Source organism: Coregonus lavaretus (assembly GCF_964263955.1).
Source record: "Coregonus lavaretus genome assembly, chromosome: 15".
Lineage (NCBI taxonomy): Eukaryota > Metazoa > Chordata > Actinopteri > Salmoniformes > Salmonidae > Coregonus > Coregonus lavaretus.
The window spans coordinates 3,003,954-3,025,563 of record NC_140002.1 but is presented as its reverse complement, the minus strand read 5'-3'; the positions used below and the strand labels follow the sequence as shown (position 1 = coordinate 3,025,563).

General features: G+C 45.6%; 1 protein-coding gene across 1 annotated transcript in view; it reads right to left on the bottom strand.

Moving 5' to 3' along the window:
• The window catches only part of ubtd2 (ubiquitin domain containing 2), a 55,712-nt gene that overhangs the window by 20,303 nt on the left and 13,799 nt on the right, over positions 1-21,610 (bottom strand). The window lies entirely within an intron of this gene.

Sequence of the window (21,610 nt, the reverse complement as noted above, 5' to 3'; positions counted from 1 at the left end):
GTTCTCGATGCCAAACAATACTAATCAGTGTCCAGTCTCGGGCTGGCCCAAGGGTGGAGCGTTCCGTTACTCTCCCTCTCCGAGCCAGTTCCGGTCATGGACCTGGACGGCCACCCGACGCACTGTCCCTGTGCGTGTCCGGGTGGCAGGGGGGCTATGGGAGGATATCCAGTTTTTTATTGTAGACTCTCCGGAGTGTCCCCTCGTCCATGGGCACGGGGCGGATCATCCTGTTCCGGTCTCCACCAACAACTCATCAGCCCAAACCACCGTCCCAGACCACTTATCAGTCCTCAACTCTTCCTCAGGTCCAAAACTCAGAACCACCTACTGCCCTAGTGGCGGTTGCCACCGGGTGGACGACGGCTACAGACTCCGTCACCGGCCCAGACCTGGCAGGCGTTCCCCGGGAGTATTGGAATCTGGGGGAGGTGTTTAGTAAGAGGCGTGCCAAGGGCCTACCTCCTCACAGGCCATTCGACTGCGCTATCGATCTCGAAGACGCTGGCCATGAGGGAGTATATCGACGAGGGTCACATCCGTCCCTCTACCTCACCCGCGGGCGTGGGCTTCTTCTTCGTGGGGAAAAAGGACGGTGGGCAGCAGCCGTGCATTGATTACCGGGCGCTCAACGACATCACGGTTAAGAACCGCTACCCACTCCCCCTGATGACGACGGCATTCGAGTCGTTGCAGGGAGCCCGGGTCTTCACCAAGCTGGACTTATGAAATGCCTACAACCTGGTGAGGATTCGAGAGGGGGACGAGTGGAAGACGGCTTTTAACACACCCAGTGGGCATTATGAGTACCAAGTCATGCCGTTCGGTCTAGCCAACGCGCCTGCGGTGTTCCAGGTGTTGGTCAATGACGTGCTCCGTGACCTCCTCGACTACAGTGTCTTCGTGTATTTGGATAACATCCTAATATTTTCAAAGGACACGAGTGAACACCAGCAGCACAATTTTAGCTCCCTAGCCGCTCCCCTGACAGCCCTCACCCAGACGAGTGTGCACTCCTTCGCCTGGACCCCGGAAGCGGGGAACGCATTTGATGCGCTTAAGTGGCGCTTTACATCGGCCCCGGTCCTAGGGCATCCTGATCCGTCCCTGCCGTTCATTGTGGAGGTGGATGCTTCAGACGTTGCAGTAGGAGCAATCCTGTCCCAGCGGTTCCTCACGGACGGTAAGACTCACCCCTGCGCGTTTTTCTCCCGTTGGCTGTCCCCGGCGGAGCGGAATTACGACGTGGGGAACCGTGAGCTGCTAGCGGTCAAGCTCGCCCTGGGGGAGTGGAGGCATTGGCTAGAGGGGGCCGCCCATCCATTCGTCGTATGGACTGACCATAGGAACTTAGCCTACATTCAGGGGGCCAAGAGGCTCAACTCGCGGCAGGCCAGGTGGGCGTTATTCTTCACCAGGATCCGGTTCACGATCTCATACCGTCCGGGGTCGAAGAACACCAAGCCTGACGTGCTCTCCCGGCAGTTGACCCCATAGACCTGGTGGAGAGGGACGACCCCATTGTCCCCAACGCCCTGATTGCTGCCCCAGTTATGTGGGGAATCGATAGGCTGGTCAGAGCAGCGCTACCGTGGGAGCCCGATCCGGGCGGAGGTCCATCGGGGAGGATGTACGTACCCAAGGCTGCGCGCTCGCGACTGCTTCAGTGGGGGCATGCGTCCGACCTCACCAGCCATCCGGGGGGCGCCAGGACGTTGGAGTTCCTGCGTAGGAGGTTCTGGTGGCCATCAGCTGAGGGGGATACGCACTCCTTTGTGGCAGCTTGCCCAGTGTACGCTCGCACGAAGAGCTCACGTCAGCCCACGGCAGGGCTGCTCCGACCCCTGCCTATCCCCAAGCGCCTCTGGTCCCACATCTCGTTGGATTTAATTTCCGCCCTACCCCCCTCTGATGGATACACAGTCATCCTGGTCGTTGTGGACCGGTTTTCGAAGGCTGCCCACTTCATTCCCCTTCTCAAACTCCTGTCGGCCCGGGAGACGGCTAAGTTGGTGGTGCAGCACGTTTTCCGGGTTCACGGCCGTCCCCAAGATGTGGTGTCGGATCGGGGTCCTCAGTTCGCCTCCAGGTTCTGGAAGGCGTTCGCCACCTGCCTCGGCGCCTCCGTCAGCTTGTCTTCCGGCTTCCATCCCCAGTCGAACGGGCAAACGTGGAGTCAGCGACTGGCGTGGGCAGAGTACGCCCACAACACCCTTCTCTGCTCATCCACCGGCATGTCTCCCTTCCAGTGCCAATACGGGTTCCAACCCCCCCCTATTCCCCAAGCAAGAGGAGGAGGCGGCAGTCCCACATCAGTTGCTGTTGCCGCACCTGGAGGCAGGTACGGGCGACACTTATGCGGGCCTCGGTCAGGTCTCAACATCAGGCCAACCTCAGGTGTCGCCCGGCCCCGGTTTTTCGCCCGGGACACAGGGTGTGGCTCTCCACGCGGGATCTTCCCCTCTGCGTGGAGTCCAGGAAGCTGTCCCCCCGGTTCGTCGGGCCTTTCAGAGTGGTCCGAAGGAGTCAACCCAGTGGCCTACCGCCTGCAACTTCACCCCACCATGGGGGTGCATCCCACGTTCCATGTGTCCCTCCTCAAGCCCGTCGCCACCTGTCCCCTGGCTCCCCCTCCTCGTCCTGTTCCCGCGCTGCGCCTCGTCGGAGGGCAGCCGGCTTTTACTGTGGACCGGATCCTGGACTGCCGGTGGGTGGGGAGGAGGGACACTCTGGACCCAGGGCTGATAACAACATTCCGTTGCCTCCACCCAGAGATTCCGAGGTGAATGGCAATATTACAGGAGGGGGTCGGAGTTCCAGAGAGACCCACTAGGTGTCATCCTCCGACAACCTTTAGGCACCTCCTCACTCACAGTCTGGACTAATCAGTATCCTATTGGTGTCACCTGTGTCTACCTGTTCACCTGTGTATTTATGCCCTCACTTCCCTGTGTTCCCTTGCTCTGTTTTCTCTGCTAGTTCTCGATGCCAAACAATACTAGTCAGTGTCTGATTGTGAGACGTATGTACAGGTACTTAAGAAGTGTTCTCCCTGTTTCATTGTTGTTTTCAGTCAGTATTTTGTATGTTTGCTGTCAGCCTGTTTTTGGAGACCAATTTGCTCCTCCTTTATTTTTTTGTGACAAGTCCGTTATTTTGTATCCTGGTTTTGGGACCACCAGTAAAGATCCTTATTTCACCATCTCTGCCTACTGCCTACTGTCTATCCTGCACCGCACCTGGGTCACACCTCACACCAACCCTTACAGGAATCAGGCTGTATAGCTAGCTACGTTTGCTCTGACTCAGTACATTTATTAGCTAGCTAGCTAACTAGCGATTAGCATTAGCGGCTAACACAATTTAGCAAAAACTTGCTAAGAAAAGGCAAAGTAATAGTATAATTATAGAAGCAAAGTGGAAACAACATCGTTGTCATCAACATTGTTGCATGTGCTGCATTGACCATGCAGACTGAAGTGTCTCGTGGTCAAGCAACAACAAATGCGCTCCTTGAGTGACAGAGGGCGGGGCTAGATCTGTGAGGAAAGCAGCATGGAGAGAGAGCGTAGAGGGATGTCTCAAGTAGCGGTGTAAACAATAAAAATGGACGTTAAACCCAGTTAATCACATTTAACAAACCAAACATTAAAATACCGCTATAGAAGGTAAAGTAAAAACTCAAACCGGTCCATGCATCAATACCGGTATATAGTAAAATATGGTATACAGGGCCTCCTGTAGCTCAGTTGGTAGAGCATGGCGCTTGCAACGCCAGGGTTGTGGGTTCGTTTCCCACGGGGGGCCAGTATGAAAAATGTATGCACTCACTAACTGTAAGTCGCTCTGGATAAGAGCGTCTGCTAAATGACTAAAATGTAACTGTAAATGTATACCGCCCAGCACTAGATTGCGTGGTGATTAGCTTAGCAACCGTGTGACACAGCCTGACAACTAGAGAACAACCGATATTGGCCTTTTCTAGTTCTAGTCTATCGGCCCTTCTCTAGTGGCTTTACCGATAGTCCCTCTACATAGCAAAACTGCTGCTATGCCAGCCGCCACTCACCGCCTGAGCCATGAGCACTTCACAATGCAGAGGAATGTCTAGCTGGGAAAATCATAAATCAGCAGCAGCAGGCTAGCTCATTCTCCAACAGAAAGAAAGGTGCAGTATTGAGAAACGGATGAATTGACAAAGTGACCAAAATCAGTTTATATATTAGTTTAGTTTAATTCAATAATAATAAGGCGCGTGTCGACGCGCCCGGACATCCATGCAATAAGCAAGCAGATAGCTATGTGACCCGTTGAAGATTATGGATAACTAACCCTTTTATCTGTGGTGTTAGCTAGCTAGCTATATTAGCTACTATGCTAGCTTGCTGGCTAGATAAACATGGTGCTAAGATATCAGATAGGAGCTAATAGCCAACGTAGCTAGCTGACATTAGCTGGTTATCATTTTGAAAATGCACCATTTTCGGCAACAAGCCATCTGACTTGCGGTGAACCACAGAGTTTCTAAACATCTTTGGTGTAACGTTAGCTATTTACTAGTGTGCTGATCTGACCAGTCTCAATTGTATCTGTAAATTGACAGTTGATAGTCGGATTAGATTATTGCCGTAATAGGGGAAGAAGGAAGTGTTTTAAAATGCCAAAATAAAGGTTGGCAATAGGTTTAGCTACCTAAGAATTTTCTGCATGTATATGGACCAAGAAAGATGCGTTCTCACTTCTCAAACTATGGGCAGATTTGAGTCATTCAGACAGAACTTGCATCGCCGTAAAATCTTTTTTTTCCTACCCTCACTTTCCTTGTTAGATATTATGCACATTGATGGTTTGGTAGCAAATGGCATCGCCATTGAGCCAGTTATGATAGTAGAAGTAAACAGCAGCCAGCAAGTGATATGAGCGATGGAAAGAGATGCGAAAGGGAGCTGAGTTACAGCCTTGCCCTATCCAATCTTAGCCCATTTCTTGACAGATCGCTGACCTAGCCAATTGAGTTGTTTCGAATTTCATCCTGGCAGCTGAGTTGTTTAGAGATGCGTCCTGACAGCTGAAATTTTTTTTTTTTCCAGATCACAGAAAATGACAATAAATACTAGTTTCATAAGCATCCGTGATCACAAATCATGACGTTACATTGGACCCATTTGCATTGAATAGATTTTATTTTATATTGTCGAACTAACAGCAGTGCCTATATGATGTCCTTCCATACAGGCTCGACATGCTGGAGTGATGCTTCTCAAATCAAATCAAATCAAATCAAATCACATTTTATTGGCCACATGCGCCGAATACAACAGGTGTAGACATTACAGTGAAATGCTTACTTACAGCCCTTAACCAACAATGTATTTATTTTTTAATAAAAAAAGTCAAATAAAACAACAACAAAAAAGTGTTGAGAAAAAAAGAGCAGAAGTAAAATAAAATAACAGTAGGGAGGCTATATATACAGGGGGGTACCGGTGCAGAGTCAATGTGCGGGGGCACCGGCTAGTTGACGTAGTTGAGGTAATATGTAAATGTGGGTAGAGTTAAAGTGACTATGCATAAATAATTAACAGAGTAGCAGCAGCGTAAAAATATGGGGTGGGGGTTGGGGGGGCAGTGCAAATAGTTTGGGTAGCCATGATTAGCTGTTCAGGAGTCTTATGGCTTGGGGTGGCTAGGGTGGCTGGAGTCTTTGACAATTTTGAGGGCCTTCCTCTGACACCGCCTGGTATAGAGGTCCAGGATGGCAGGAAGCTTGGCCCCAGTGATGTACTGGGCCGTACGCACTACCCTCTGTAGTGCCTTGCGGTCAGAGGCCGAGCAGTTGCCATACCAGGCGGTGATGCAACCAGTCAGGAAGCTCTCAATGGTGCAGCTGTATAATTTTTGGAGGATCTGAGGACCCATGCCAAATCTTTTCAGTCTCCTGGGGGGGAATAGGTTTTGTCGTGCCCTCTTCACGACTGTCTTGGTGTGTTTGGACCATGATAGTTTGTTGGTGATGTGGACACCAAGGAACTTGAAGCTCTCAACCTGTTCCACTACAGCCCCGTCGATGAGAATGTTGTTGATCAGTAGGCTAATATAAGTCCCAAATGGAAGGCCAACAGATTGTTTGTTATCTGTAGCACCATAGACTCTACTGATTAGCCCAAACAAGCTCAATAACTCAATGCATGCAAACACTCCTATTGATATGCATTCACCAGTATTGTGAGTAAGCCTACAGTATGCCATCTTCATTTACCCAGTTTATCAAGAGATTTACCATTCAAATAAAATGATTCCCATTATGTTGTTATGTAGTTGGGTTGGTAAAAACAAAGTCAAATGTTTTGTTTGATTTTTTAATCCATGCATTAATGAATACACGGCTGTCTCTGGGAAATTTTGTCATCAACATTTTAAAATGTAACGATATTGAATATCGGCCTGAAATATCGGCCATCGGCTTCTTAACCCAAAAAAATCGTCCCTAAAACATCCATATCGGTCGTTCTCTAATGACAACGTGAACTTGATTGGTCGTCAGTCTGGTGGGTGGGGTGTTATACGTTCCTCCATTCATTGGCCAATGAGTTTCCCCATCTCCTAATTTCTTAAAGTATTTCTGGTGTGCTCCACAACCGTTGCCATGGACACCCAGCTGCTTGGCAGAGAGAGGCCGCCCGGCTGCTGTCAGTTGTTTAATGGGGGACCGATAAGCATGACCAAATAATGCTTTTTAGCTTATTCATGGATGGAAATACCAGTTGATGGAAATACATTTGACTGGTCATGCTTATCGGTATATAGGTTAATTTGCATAACTTAGTGGAATTAAATTGGCGTGTGTGTACAGTATATTCCTTATGTATCTTATTTATCACATGCATACAGCATACAGATACAGAGCCTTTGAGTGGAAAATCTGCCAGACAGCACAAGAGCTGCTGCTGCAGCAACTTGTGCTGCTTTCAAGACAACTGGGAACTCTGAAAAATACGTCAGTGACCTTCAGGTCGGAAAGTCGGAGCTCTAGAAAGAGGCCCGAGTTCCCGAGTTGGAATTCCGAGTTGGATGACCGTTCAAAACGGTCATCCATAGTTTTTTCCCCAGTTGTCTTGAATGCACTAAAGTCGGAAGTCTGAGATTTCCGAGTTCCGAGTTGTTTTGAACGCAGCATCAAACGGCAACGGATGGCAGGCTTCATCAGCGCGTCACACACCACTTTGCAATGAGCTGGAGGCAGTATGCATATTGGAAAACATATACTTAATTGTTTGAAATCTGAACATTTCAATACATATTATTATGACACGGACACGAATGATCTGCTTGGCGTGTTAACACACTGGTGGTTTGTTGTAACCGAGTATTGGTGCTAAACCGTGTTATTAGAGGCTGGCATGCTAGTTGGCTTTGGCGTCATAGGATTCGGTGCCCTGAACGGTTTTCACAGAAGAATACTGTACCAAGTTAGCTAGCTGAATAAACTAAGTTAGTCTATTCCTAGAAACATTGAACCGCTGTCGTTTACAACAATTATAATTTCTAAACTGGAAGTTGGGAGAGTTATATTTGAGTGTTTCAGTGAAACGTAAGTGAGGGAGGCCCCGCTCTCTCGCTTTCCCAGATGTTTAGTTCATTTCATTCCGATCTCCTTTGCATTATTGTAGCCTTTTTCTGTAGCCTGTCAACTATGTGTCTGTCTATACCTGTTATCTCCTCTCTGCACAGGCCATACAAACGCTTCACACCACGTGGCTGTTGCCACTCTAATCTGGTGGTCCCTGCGCGCACGACCCATGTGGAGTTCCAGGTCTCTGGCAGCCTCTGGAACTGCCGTTCTGCGGCCAACAAGGCAGAGTTAATCTAAGCCTATGCTACCCTCCAGTCCCTCGACTTCTTGGCGCTGACGGAAACATGGATTACCACAGAAAACACTGCTACTCCTACTGCTCTTTCCTCATCTAACCATGTGTTCTCGCATACCCTGAGAGCATCTGGTCAGCGTGGCGGTGGCACAGGAATCCTCATCTCTCCCAAGTGGACATTCTCTCTTTTTCCCCTGACCCATCTGTCTATCTCCTCATTTGAATTCCATGCTGTCACTAGCCCATTCAAGCTTAACATCCTTGTCATTTATCGCCCTCCAGGTTCCCTTGGAGAGTTCATCAATGAGCTTGACGCCTTGATAAGTTCCTTTCCTGAGGATGGCTCACCCCTCACAGTTCTGGGTGACTTTAACCTCCCTACGTCTGCCTTTGACTCATTTCTCTCTGTCTCCTTCTTTCCAATCCTTTCCTCTTTTGACCTCACCCTCTCACCGTCCCTCCCTACTCACAAGGCAGGCAATACGCTTGACCTCATCTTTACTAGATGTTGTTCTTCTACTAATCTCACTGCAACTCCCCTCCAAGTCTCCGACCACTACTTTGTATCCTTTTCTCTCTCGCTCTCCTCCAACACTACTCACTCTGCCCCTACTCAGATGGTAATGTGCCGTCGCAACCTTCGCTCTCTCTCCCGCTACTCTCTCCTCTTCCATCCTATCATCTCTTCCCTCTGCTAAATCATTCTCCCTCCGATCTCCTGATTCTGCCTCCTCAACCCTCCTCTCCTCCCTTTCTGCATCTTTTGACTCTCTATGTCCCCTATCTTCCCGGCCGGCTCGGTCCTCCCCTCCTGCTCCGTGGCTTGACGACTCATTGCGAGCTCACAGAAGAGGTCTCCGGGCAGCCGAGCGGAAATGGAGGAAAACTAGACTCCTGTCATCTTTTCACTCCCTACCAGGTGGCGTGGCGAGAATCTGTCATCTTTTCACTCCCTACCAGGTGGCGTGGCGAGAATCTGTCTCCGCACAACTCCATTGTGTCCTCCTTCCAGAGTGCAAAGAACCTTGGCGTGACCCTGGACAACACCCTGTCGTTCTCCGCTAACATCAAAGCGGTGACCCGATCCTGCAGGTTCATGCTCTACAACATTCGCAGAGTACGACCCTACCTTACACAGAAAGCGGCACAGGTCCTAATCCAGGCACTTGTCTTCTCCCGTCTGGATTACTGCAACTCGCTGTTGGCTGGGCTCCCTGCCTGTGCCATTAAACCCCTACAACTTATCCAGAATGCCGCAGCCCGTCTGGTGTTCGACCTTCCCAAGTTCTCTCATGTCACCCCACTCCTCGGCACACTCCACTGGCTTCCAGTTGAGGCTTGCATCTACTACAAGACCATGGTGCTTGCCTACGGAGCTGTGAGGGGAACGGCACCTCCTTACCTTCAGGCTCTGATCAGACCCTACACCCAAACGAGGGCACTACATTCATCCACCTCTGGCCTGCTAGCTCCCCTACACAGTTCCCGCTCAGCCCAGTCAAAGCTATTTGCTGCTCTGGCACCCCAATGGTGGAACAAGCTCCCCCACGACGCCAGGACAGCGGAGTCACTGACCACCTTCTGGAGACACTTGAAACCCTACCTCTTTAAGGAATACCTGGAATAGTATAAAGTAATCCTTCCCCCCCCCCCCCCCCCCCATAAAAAAAATAAAAGTGGTTGTCCCACTGGTTATCATAAGTTGAATGCACCAATATGTAAATTGCTCTGGATTAGAGCGTCTGCTAAATTATGTAAATGTAAATTAGGCATGTCATACCTTGCTTCAAAGTGGCCTATTAGATCTCCTCTCTTTCTTAATTTATAATGGCTATTTTCATCTCTGTCACATTAAACCGCTCGCATGTGCAGTGCCCTTTTGACAACAATGTTTTCCCACTAATTGCATTATGGAACGAACATTCGTCGTAGCCTACTGCATTGTGTGCATTGCTGTGCTTATAATGTGAAGAAATAATAGTTTGTCAACATTTTAAGCTAAATACTCATTCTATAAATCATTGTAGCCTAGGCCTATTGGTTGTATGGATTTGGGATCTATTGTCCCACAACTGTCCCAGAGTCTATTTGGAATAGGCTATTTCTTTCTCAACAAGCTAAATAGGTAGCCTAAACTTTTCTACAATAGTAGATTGACGTAGGCTAGTGATTTTGCTGTTTGTTACTCGTCTTGTTGGCTGAGGAAAAGTACATGTGGACAGTTATTCTAACATGTTCCAGCGCCACATTTCCCTAACGGAAACCCTGGTGGAAAATGTATCCTTCATTCTGAACACACAGTTTGGTAGGTTAAAGTGGGTGGGGTAATGTATCTGTCAGTCTGAACACAGTTTGGTAGGTTAAAGTGGGTGGCTAAATATTCCGTCAGTCTGAATACAAAGTTTGGTAGGTTAAAGTGGGTGGCTAATGTGTCCGTCAGTCTGAACACACACTTTGGTAGGTTAAAGTGGGTGGGGTAATGTGTCCGTCAGTCTGAACACACACTTTGCACAGTCCCAGTGTACAGTAAGAGAGGAGAGAGAGCCACCGGCTCATACGTTGTCAGGCCACTCCACATGCATAAATAATTCAGTCATAGGCGATGAATCAGTGCACCTTTCTGCCCTTCCTCATAGCTGACCCAGAAACTACTAGTCTATACTGAGAGAGAGATAGAGAGAGAGAGAGACTCCTGCCAAATATTAGAGTCACATATTTCCCTCAGATCTCACAGACCAACAATGAATTTGAAAACAAGCCAAATATTGGAAAAACACCCTTATCTGTTACCGCAGTGTGCAATCACAGCAGCAAGATTGGTGACCTATTGCCACAAGAAAAGGGCAACCAGTGAAGCACAAACACCTTTGTAAATATAACCAATATTTATTTGTTTATACGGAGAGAATAAGAGAGGAGAGAGAGAAAAGAAGAGAGAGAAAGAAAGAATGAGAGATAGAAAGAGAGAAAGAGATAGTTAACTGACATCATTGAAGAATCCATAGCCTCTAAACACTTCTGGGAATATTGGAAAACACTAAACAAACAACAACATGAAGAACTATCTTTTTGGCCATATATCAAAGAACAAACAGCAAAAACATAAACATGATCAAATGTAAATCTTAGAATCAACTATTAAAGACTACCAGAACCCACTGGATTCTCCAATTACATTGAATGAACTACAGGACAAAATACAAACCCTCCAACCCAAAAAGGCCTGTGGGGTTGATGGTATCCTAAATGAAATGATAAAATATACAGACCACAAATTCCAATTGGCTATACTTAAACTCTTTAACATCATCCTTAGCTCTGGCATCTTCCCCAATATTTGGAACCAAGGACTGATCACCCCAATCCACAAAAGTAGAGACAAATTTGACCCCAATAACTACCATGGGATATGCGTCTACAGCAACCTTGGGAAAATCCTCTGCATTATCATTAACAGCAGACTAATTCATTTCCTCAGTGAAAACAATGTACTGAGCAAATGTCAAATTGGCTTTTTACCGAATTACCGTATGACAGACCACGTATTCACCCTGCACACCCTAATTGACAAACAAACAAACCAAAACAAAGGCAAAGTCTTCTCATGCTTTGTTGATTCCAAAAAAGCGTTTGACTAAATTTGGCATGAGGGTCTGCTATACAAATTGATGGAAAGTGGGGTTGGGGGAAAAACATACGACATTATAAAATCCATGTACACAAACAACAAGTGTGCTGTTAAAATTGGCAAAAAAAACACACATTCCTTTCCACAGGGCCATGGGGTGAGAAAGGGATGCAGTTTAAGCCCCACCCTCTTCAACATATACAGTGGCTTGCGAAAGTATTGCAAAATGAAGATGCAAAATATGTTTTATTGTGAAACAAACAAGAAATAAGCCAAAAAAACAGAAAACTTGAGCGTGCATAACTATTCACCCCCCCCAAAGTGAATACTTTGTAGAGCCACCTTTTGCAGCAATTACAGTGGGAAGAACAAGTATTTGATACACTGCCGATTTTGCAGGTTTTCCTACTTACAAAGCATGTAGAGGTCTGTAATTTTTATCATAGGTACACTTCAACTGTGAGAGACGGAATCTAAAACAAAAATCCAGAAAATCACATTGTATGATTTTTAAGTAATTAATTTGCATTTTATTGCATGACATAAGTATTTGATACATCAGAAAAGCAGAACTTAATATTTGGTACAGAAACCTTTGTTTGTAATTACAGAGATCATACGTTTCCTGTAGGTCTTGACCAGGTTTGCACACACTGCAGCAGGGATTTTGGCCCACTCCTCCATACAGACCTTCTCCAGATCCTTCAGGTTTCGGGGCTGTCGCTGGGTAATACGGACTTTCAGCTCCCTCCAAAGATTTTCTATTGGGTTCAGGTCTGGAGACTGGCTAGGCCACTCCAGGACCTTGAGATGCTTCTTACGGAGCCACTCCTTAGTTGCCCTGGCTGTGTGTTTCGGGTCGTTGTCATGCTGGAAGACCCAGCCACGACCCATCTTCAATGCTCTTACTGAGGGAAGGAGGTTGTTGGCCAAGATCTCGCGATGCATGGCCCCATCCATCCTCCCCTCAATACGGTGCAGTCGTCCTGTCCCCTTTGCAGAAAAGCATCCCCAAAGAATGATGTTTCCACCTCCATGCTTCACGGTTGGGATGGTGTTCTTGGGTTTTTACTCATCCTTCTTCTTCCTCCAAACACGGCGAGTGGAGTTTAGACCAAAAAGCTCTATTTTTGTCTCATCAGACCACATTACCTTCTCCCATTCCTCCTCTGGATCATCCAGAAGGTCATTGGCAAACTTCAGATGGGCCTGGACATGCGCTGTCTTGAGCAGGGGGACCTTGCGTGCGCTGCAGGATTTTAATCCATGACGGCGTAGTGTGTTACTAATGGTTTTCTTTGAGACTGGGTCCCAGCTCTCTTCAGGTCATTGACCAGGTCCTGCCGTGTAGTTCTGGGCTGATCCCTCACCTTCCTCATGATCATTGATGCCCCATGAGGTGAGATCTTGCATGGAGCCCCAGACCGAGGGTGATTGACCGTCATCTTGAACTTCTTCAATTTTCTAATAATTGCGCCAAAAGTTGTTGCCTTCTCACCAAGCTGCTTGCCTATTGTCCTTGAGCCCATCCCAGCCTTGTGCAGGTCTACAATTTTATCCCTGATGTCCTTACACAGCTCTCTGGTCTTGGCCATTGTGGAGAGGTTGGAGTCTGTTTGATTGAGTGTGTGGACAGGTGTCTTTTATACAGATAACGAGTTCAAACAGGTGCAGTTAATACAGGTAATGAGTGGAGAACAGGAGGGCTTCTTAAAGAAAAATGAACAGGTCTGTGAGAGCCGGAATTCTTACTGGTTGGTAGGTGATCAAATACTTATGTCATGCAATAAAATGCAAATTACTTACTTAAAAATAATACAATGTGATTTTCTGGATTTTTGTTTTAGATTATGTCTCTCACCGTTGAAGTGTACCTATGATAAAAATTACAGACCTCTACATGCTTTGTAAGTAGGAAAACCTGCAAAATCGGCAGTGTATCAAATACTTGTTCTCCCCACTGTATATAAACACGACTAATCTAACCAGTCAGCTTCCAACAGACTCACACTCACACACAATGTTAAGACACGTTTCCCATACCAATAAAGAGAGAGAGAGAGAGAGAGAGAGAGAGAGAGAGAGAGAGAGAGAGAGAGAGAGAGAGAGAGAGAGAGAGAGAGAGAGAGAGAGAGAGAGAGAAAGAGAGAGAGAGAGAGAGAGAGAGAGAGAGAGAGAGAGAGAGAGAGAGAGAGAGAGAGAGAGAGAGAGAGAGAGGATGCAGTGTGACTGACTGATGCTAGGACAGTAAATCATTGCAATAACAACAGACAGAGGCCCTGCCTGCGTATCACCTGATCTAGATTGACCCAGTCTGAGCCTCCCCTCAACGCAGACCACTGTTTATAGGCAAGCCCAATGAATGAGCCATTTCCTCATCTGCGTCACCATCTTCCATTTTCATTTCCTGCCACAGGCAGACCAGTGACGCAGATAGCAAACCTTTGCTTTGACAGACACACACAGCTGCCCCCTTAAGTCTACCTCATTTGAATGAAAACCCCTTCCTGTAACTTACAGAGGAGGAGTGGACAACAGCATTCAACAGTCAGTGTAGTGTGCAGTACTGTTCAACGGTGTACTAAACACAACTGATTTCATCCTGAATTAGGCCATAACTACACAGAGAAGAAGTGGTGATATAGTCTAACACGATAGATCACAATAGATTCCCAAAAACCTGCTTTAAACTATCCACTGCTACAACTGTTTAAAAGATATAGCCTGAATACATCTACTGTATGAGCAATATGTGCTACATTAACTCTCAACTCAATCCCTCCTGCAATAGAGCTCGCCAGCTTGTAGTCCTAAAACCCGGAAATGATTTACCTCTGGTTTGTTCAGCCATTCCTATGGGAAAAATGAATTGGGAAATAATAGGGTTTTGGAAAATAAGGTCTGAGGTTAACGCAGGCTTAGGAGATCTTATACCTTTTGTTCTATGAGATAATAGCAGTCAGTTAACATGACCTTTATGAATTATGAAGCCTTCATGTGCTTTTTTGCTATTACATAAATTCATAAAAATGCACAAAAAGTGGCGTTATCTGATGAAGATTATCTCATAGAACAAACGTATAAGATCTCACACACGACTGTAAGTCGCTTTGGATAAATAAATGGCATATTATTATATTATTTATCTCCTAAGCCTGTGTTTTCCACAGACCTTATGTTCAGCTTTTATCCAAAGACCCTACAAAAATGCCATTCATTTTCCCAATATACTTTGTCAAACAAACCATGGCGGAGATAGTGCCTACAAAAAGACGCCATTACTATCTATCTCTACATGATCCAGAATGACCCTTAACCTGTGGCCTGATCTGTCTGTAGCGCCACTATTTTCTCTCCCTTGGGTCACCTGTTGGAATATGGCTGATTTGAGCCTAAAGTGAACTATCTGAAGACAAAACCCAACCTAGATTAACCCGAAAAACAGCCCAGTGAAGTGTGTAGAATCCTCTGTTAACCATGGGGTTTAAAGAGGAGGGGGAGGAGGGGACGAAGTCCCAGATAAGGAATGTCCTGCCTGCCTCCCTGCCTCCCTGCTGCCTGCCACGTGGTGGGACCCTGTCCCTGACGACCAGCGTTCCTCTCACAGATAACATCAGTCCCATTTCCTCTCTGTGCTTGCCTGCCTGTCATCAGGCTATCAGCCCATCTCAAGGGCCTCTGATAAGTTTACCACTAACTGGAGTGAGAGCGAGAGAGAGAGAGAGAGAGAGAGAGAGAGAGAGAGAGAGAGAGAGAGAGAGAGAGAGAGAGAGAGAGATTGAGAGAGAGAGAGAGAGAGAGAGAGAGAGAGAGAGAGAGAGAGAGAGAGAGAGAGAGAGAGTTCTGTCACCAACCAAGGAGGGCCTACAGCAGCACCTATATCTTCTGCACAGTTTCTGTCAGACCTGGGCCCTGACAGTAAATCTCAGTAAGACAAAAATAATGGTGTTCCAAAAAAGGTCCAGTTGCCAGGACCACAAATACAAATTCCATCTAGACACTGTTGCCACTAGAGCACACAAAAAACTATACATACCATCAGCGCCACAGGTAACTTCCACAAAGCTGTGAACGATCAGAGAGACAAGGCAAGAAGGGCCTTCTATGCCTTCAAAAGGAACATAAAATGTGACATACCAATTAGGATCTGGCAAAGAATACTTGAATCAGTTATAGAACCCATTGCCCTTTATGGTTGTGAGGTCTGGGGTCTGCTCACCAACCAAGAATTCACAAAATGGGCCAAATACCAAATTGAGACTCTGCATGCAGAATTCTGGAAAAACATCCTCAGTGTACAACGTAAAACACCAAATAATGCATGCAGAGCAGAATTAGGCCAATACCCGCTAATTATCAAAATCCAGAAAAGAGCCGTTAAATTCTACAACCACTTAAAAGGAAGCGATTCCCAAACCTTCCATAACAAAGACATCACCTACAGAGAGATGAACTTGGAGAAGAGTCCCCTAAGCAAGCTGGTCCTGGGGCTCTGTTCACAAACACAAACAGACCCCACAGAGCCTCAGGACAACAACAACAACACAATTAGACCCAACTAAATCATGAGAAAACAAAAAGAGAATTACTTGACACATTGGAAAGAACAAACAAAAAAACTGAGCAAACTAGAATGCTATTTGGCCCTAAACAGAGAGTACACAGTGGCAGAATACCTGACCACTGTGACTGACCCAAACTTAAGGAAAGCTTTGACTATGTACAGACTCAGTGAGCATAGCCTTGCTATTGAGAAAGGCCGCCGTAGGCAGACCTGGCTCTCAAGAGAAGACAGGCTATGTGCACACTGCCCACAAAATGAGGTGGAAACTGAGCTGCACTTCCTAACCTCCTGCCAAATGTATGACCATATTAGAGACACATATTTCCCTCAGATTACACAGACCCACAAAGAATTCGAAAACAAACCCAATTTTGATAAACTCCCTTATCTACTGGGTGAAATACCACAGTGTGCCATCACAGCAGCAATATTTGTGACCTGTTGCCACAAGAAAAGGGCAACCAGTGAAACACCATTGTAAATACAACCCAGATTTATTTTTATTTATCTTCCCTTTTGTACCTTAACTATTTGCACATAATATGACATTTGAAATGTCTTTATTCTTTTGGAACTGTTGTGAGTGTCACGACTTCCGCCGAGGCTGCCCCCCCTCCTGGTTCAGGCAGGCTTCGGCGTTCGTCGTCACCGGAGTACTAGCTACTGCCGATCCCATTCTCATCACTCCACTTGTCATGTCTTGTCAATCACACACACCTGGTGCTCAATCCCCTAATTAGTATGTGTATAAGTGTTCCCTCTGTTCCCCTTGTCTTTGTGAGTGATTGTTTTGTTGTGAGAGCGTGTAGCTTGGTTGAGCTACATTTCATTGTGTTATTGCCAAGGTGGATGTTTTCCCTTGTAATAGTTTCGTTTGTCGCTTGGGGCGTTTGATTTATGAAAACGGAATAAACTCTGGACTTCTGTATTTTACCTCCTGGGCCTGACACCTTCTTTCACACCTCGTCACAGTGAGTGTAATGTTTACTGTTCATATTTATTGTTTATTTCATTTTTGTTTACTATCTACTTCATTTTCTTTGGCAATGTTAACATATATTTCCCATGCCAATAAAGCCCTTAAATTGAATTGAGAGAGAAAGAGAGAGAGAGCTGCTGTCTGTGCATATCAACCCTCATTTAACCAGCTCCCTCCCATGTTTCATCAGTCATAAGTCATTTCAAAAGTTCCAAACGACACACAGCGAGGGGAGCTGGAACAAAAACAGCAGGCCAGGCAGCTCACTGAGATAGACTAACACCCAGGCAGCTCACTGAGATAGACTAACACCCAGGCAGCTCACTGAGATAGACTAACACCCAGGCAGCTCACTGAGATAGACTAACACCCAGGCAGCTCACTGAGATAGACTAACACCCAGGCAGCTCACTGAGATAGACTAACACCCAGGCAGCTCACTGAGATAGACTAACACCCAGGCAGCTCACTGAGATAGACTAACACCCAGGCAGCTCACTGAGATAGACTAACACCCAGGCAGCTTTTGTCCAAATTGGTGAAGAGAAATGAACAAAATAAATAACGGAAAAGTGGTGCATGCATACGTATTCACCCCTTTTGCTATGAAGCCCCTAAATAAGATCTGGTGCAACCAATTACCTTCAGAAGTCACATTAGTTAAAGTCCACCTGTGTGCAATCTAAGTGTCACATGATCTGTCACATGATCTCAGTATATATACACCTGTTCTGAAAGGCCCCAGTCTGCAACACCACTAAGCAAGGGGCACCACTAAGCAAGGGGCACCACTAAGCAAGGGGCACCACTAAGCAAGGGGCACCACTAAGCAAGGGGCACCACCAAGCAAGCGGCACCATGAAGACCAAGGAGCTCTCCAAACAGGTCAAGGACAAAATTGTGGAGAAGTACAGATCAGGGTTGGGTTATAAAGAAATATCAGAAAATTTGAACATCCCACGGAGCACCATTAAAAAATGGAAAGAATATGGCACCACAACAAACCTGCCAAGAGAGGGCCGCCCACCAAAACTCACGGACCAGGCAAGGAGGGCATTAATCAGAGGCAACAAAGAGACCAAAGATAACCCTGAAGGAGCTGCAAAGCTCCACAGCGGAGATTGGAGTATCTGTCCATAGGACTACTTTAAACAGTACATTCCACAGAGCTGGGCTTTACGGAAGAGTGGCCAGAAAAAAAAGCCATTGCTTAAAGAAAGAAATAAGCAAACACGTTTGGTGTTCGCCAAAAGCCATGTGGGAGACTCCCCAAAAATATGGAAGAAGGTACTCTGGTCAGATGAGTCTAAAATTTTGCTTTTTGGCCATCAAGGAAAACACTGTCAGGTGCAAACCCAACACCTCTCATCACCCCAAGAACACCATCCCCACAGTAATAATAATATGCCATTTAGCAGACGCTTTTATCCAAAGCAACTTACAGTCACGTGTGCATACATTTTTACATATGAGTGGTCCCGGGGATCGAACCCACTACCCTGGCGTTACAAGCGCCATGCTCTACCAATTGAGCTACAGTGAAGCATGGTGGTGATAGTATCATACTGTGGGGATGTTTTTCATCGACAGGGACTGGGAAACTGGTCAGAATTGAAGGAATGATGGATGGCGCTAAATACAGGGAAATTCTTGAGGGAAACCTGTTTCAGTCTTCCATAGTTTTGAGACTGGGACAGAGGTTCACCTTCCAGCAGGACAATGACCCTAAGCATACTGCTAAAGCAACACTTGAGTGATTTAAGGGGAAACATTTAAATGTCTTAGAATGGCCTTGTCAAAGCCCAGACCTCAATCCAATTGAGAATCTGTGGTATGACTTAAAGATTGCTGTACACCAGCAGAACCCATCAAACTTGAAGGAGCTGGAGCAGTTTTGCCTTGAAGAATGGGTGGTGAATAGTTAGGCACACTCAAGTTTTCAGTTTCTTTTTCTTATTTCTTGTTTGTTTCACAAAAAAAAATATTTTGCATCTTCAAAGTGGTAGGCATGTTGTGTAAATCAAATGATACAAACCCCCCAAAAAATCTATTTTAATTCCAGGTTGTAAGGCAACAAAATAGGAAAAATGCCAAGGGGGGAGAATACTTTCGCAAGCCACTGTATATGGCCAATATACCACGGCTAAGGGCTGTTCTTAAGCACGACGCAACGTGGAGTACCTGGACACCGCCCTTAGCCGTGGTATATTGGCCATATATCACAAACCCCCGAGGTGCCTTATTGCTTTTAAATACTGGTTACCAACGTAATTAGAGCAGTAAAAATAAATGTTTTGTCATACCCATTGTATATGGTCTGATATACCACGGTTTCAGCCAATCAGCATTCAGGGCTCGAACCACCCAGTTTATAATATAAAATGCTCATCTCAATAGGCCTGTGTGTTTTCTTTCTACTGCTTTTAGCCCAAGGCTTAGAATGTTTTAGGTTATATTCCTCCTCTAGTTTTCTCTGGCTAGGCCTAAACGGCAATACGGTTTTATGCATGACTTGACTATGCAAAACCCTATGATCTTACAAATTATGATACTATGCATTTGTTTTTCAGACTGTTGGTCTGGGAATGACAATGCAACGATCCCTAATAGCACTGTGGGGGATAAATAACTATTTAATAGACATATGAGAATAAATCAATAACACAATGAAAGAGGGAGACCGTCTCAAAGCCACACTGGCTCCTCCGACATAGTATCAATGCAGTCAGGACACAACACATATATCTACTGCTACAACTATTAGGCCTACTACTCCTACATTTTAGTCATTTAGCAGACGCTCTTATCCAGAGCGACTTACAGTTAGTGAGTACATACATATTTCATACTGGCCCCCCGTGGGAATGGAACCCACAACCCTGGCGTTGCAAACGCCATGCTCTACCAACTGAGCTACAGGGGACCTGCTGCTGCTGCTCATACTACCACTACTACTATTACTATTACTACCACTACCACTACTACTATTACTACCACTACTACCACTACTACCACTACTACTACTATTACTACTACTATTACTACCACTACTACTATTACTACCACTACCACCACCACTACCACTACTACCACTACTACTATTACTACCACTACTACTATTACTACCACTACTACTATTACTACCACTACTACTATTACTACTATTACTACCACTACTACTATTACTACCACTATTACTACCATTACTACTACTATTACTACTATTGCTACTATTAGTACTAATACTGCTACTATTACTACTGCTACTATTGCTACTACTATTACTACTGCTACTATTGCTACTACTATTACTACTGCTACTATTACTACTACTATTGCTACTACTATTACTACTACTGCTAGTACTACTACTATTGCTACTGCTACTACTGTTATTATTACTACTGCTACTACTATTACTACTACTACTGCTACTACTACTATTATTACCACTGCTACTACGATTACTAATACTACTACTCCAGTTCAGTCCATAATACAACATTCGTTTTTTTGTTATGTGAGAGCCTTCCTGCTGTGTTCACTGCGAGGAGTCTTAAGATGAAATTAATATATAAGTGACTCCTTCTCCCAGAGAGAGGCCAGGTTTACACTTCAGCTGCAGACTCAAAATCTGAGCTCTGATTAGCATCATAGGCGTATTCCTGTTTACTGACTGATGTACAGGATTAACATTTTCCCCTGGTGCCACTAAGTTTTTCAGTTGGTGGCACCAGCCCAAGATGTGTTCACACAATAAAAAAAGTTGAATCTTTTAAAATCATTCACAGTGCTTTATTAAAACATGTAATATACTACTGAGATGGTATTGAAGAAATACGTTGTTTCATCATCTTTTCATGTTGTGATTCAAAATATTTTAATGTGCAACCTAATCCAATGATTGTCATGCATTGTGGGTAGACAATTATGGTACTGTTATTTTCTACTGTTAAAATAGGGTTCCTGAATTTTCTGATTATTTTTCTCAATAGTATGAGGGCCGTCAGTAAGTCCCACTATGAGATGTTAGTATGAGGGCAGTCAGTCAGTCCCACTATGAGATGTTAGTATGAGGGCAGTCAGTAGCCTCATAGCCTGGTTCCTCTCTAGGTTTCTTCCTAGGTTTTGGCCTTTCTAGGGAGTTTTTCCTAGCCACCGTGCTTCTACACCTGCATTACTAGCTGTTTGGGGTTTTAGGCTGGGTTTCTGTACAGCACTTCGAGATATTAGCTGATGTACGAAGGGCTATATAAAATAAAATTGATTGATTGAGTCAGTAAGTCCCACTACGATATGTTAGTATGAGGGCAGTCAGTCAGTCCCACTATGAGATGTTAGTATGAGGGCAGTCAGTCAGTCCCACTATGAGATGTTAGTATGAGGGCAGTCAGTCAGTCCCACTATGAGATGTTAGTATGAGGGCAGTCAGTAAGTCCCACTATGAGATGTTAGTATGAGGGCCGTCAGTAAGTCCCACTATGATATGTTAGTATGAGGGCCGTCAGTAAGTCCCACTATGATATGTTAGTATGAGGGCAGTCAGTCAGTCCCACTATGAGATGTTAGTA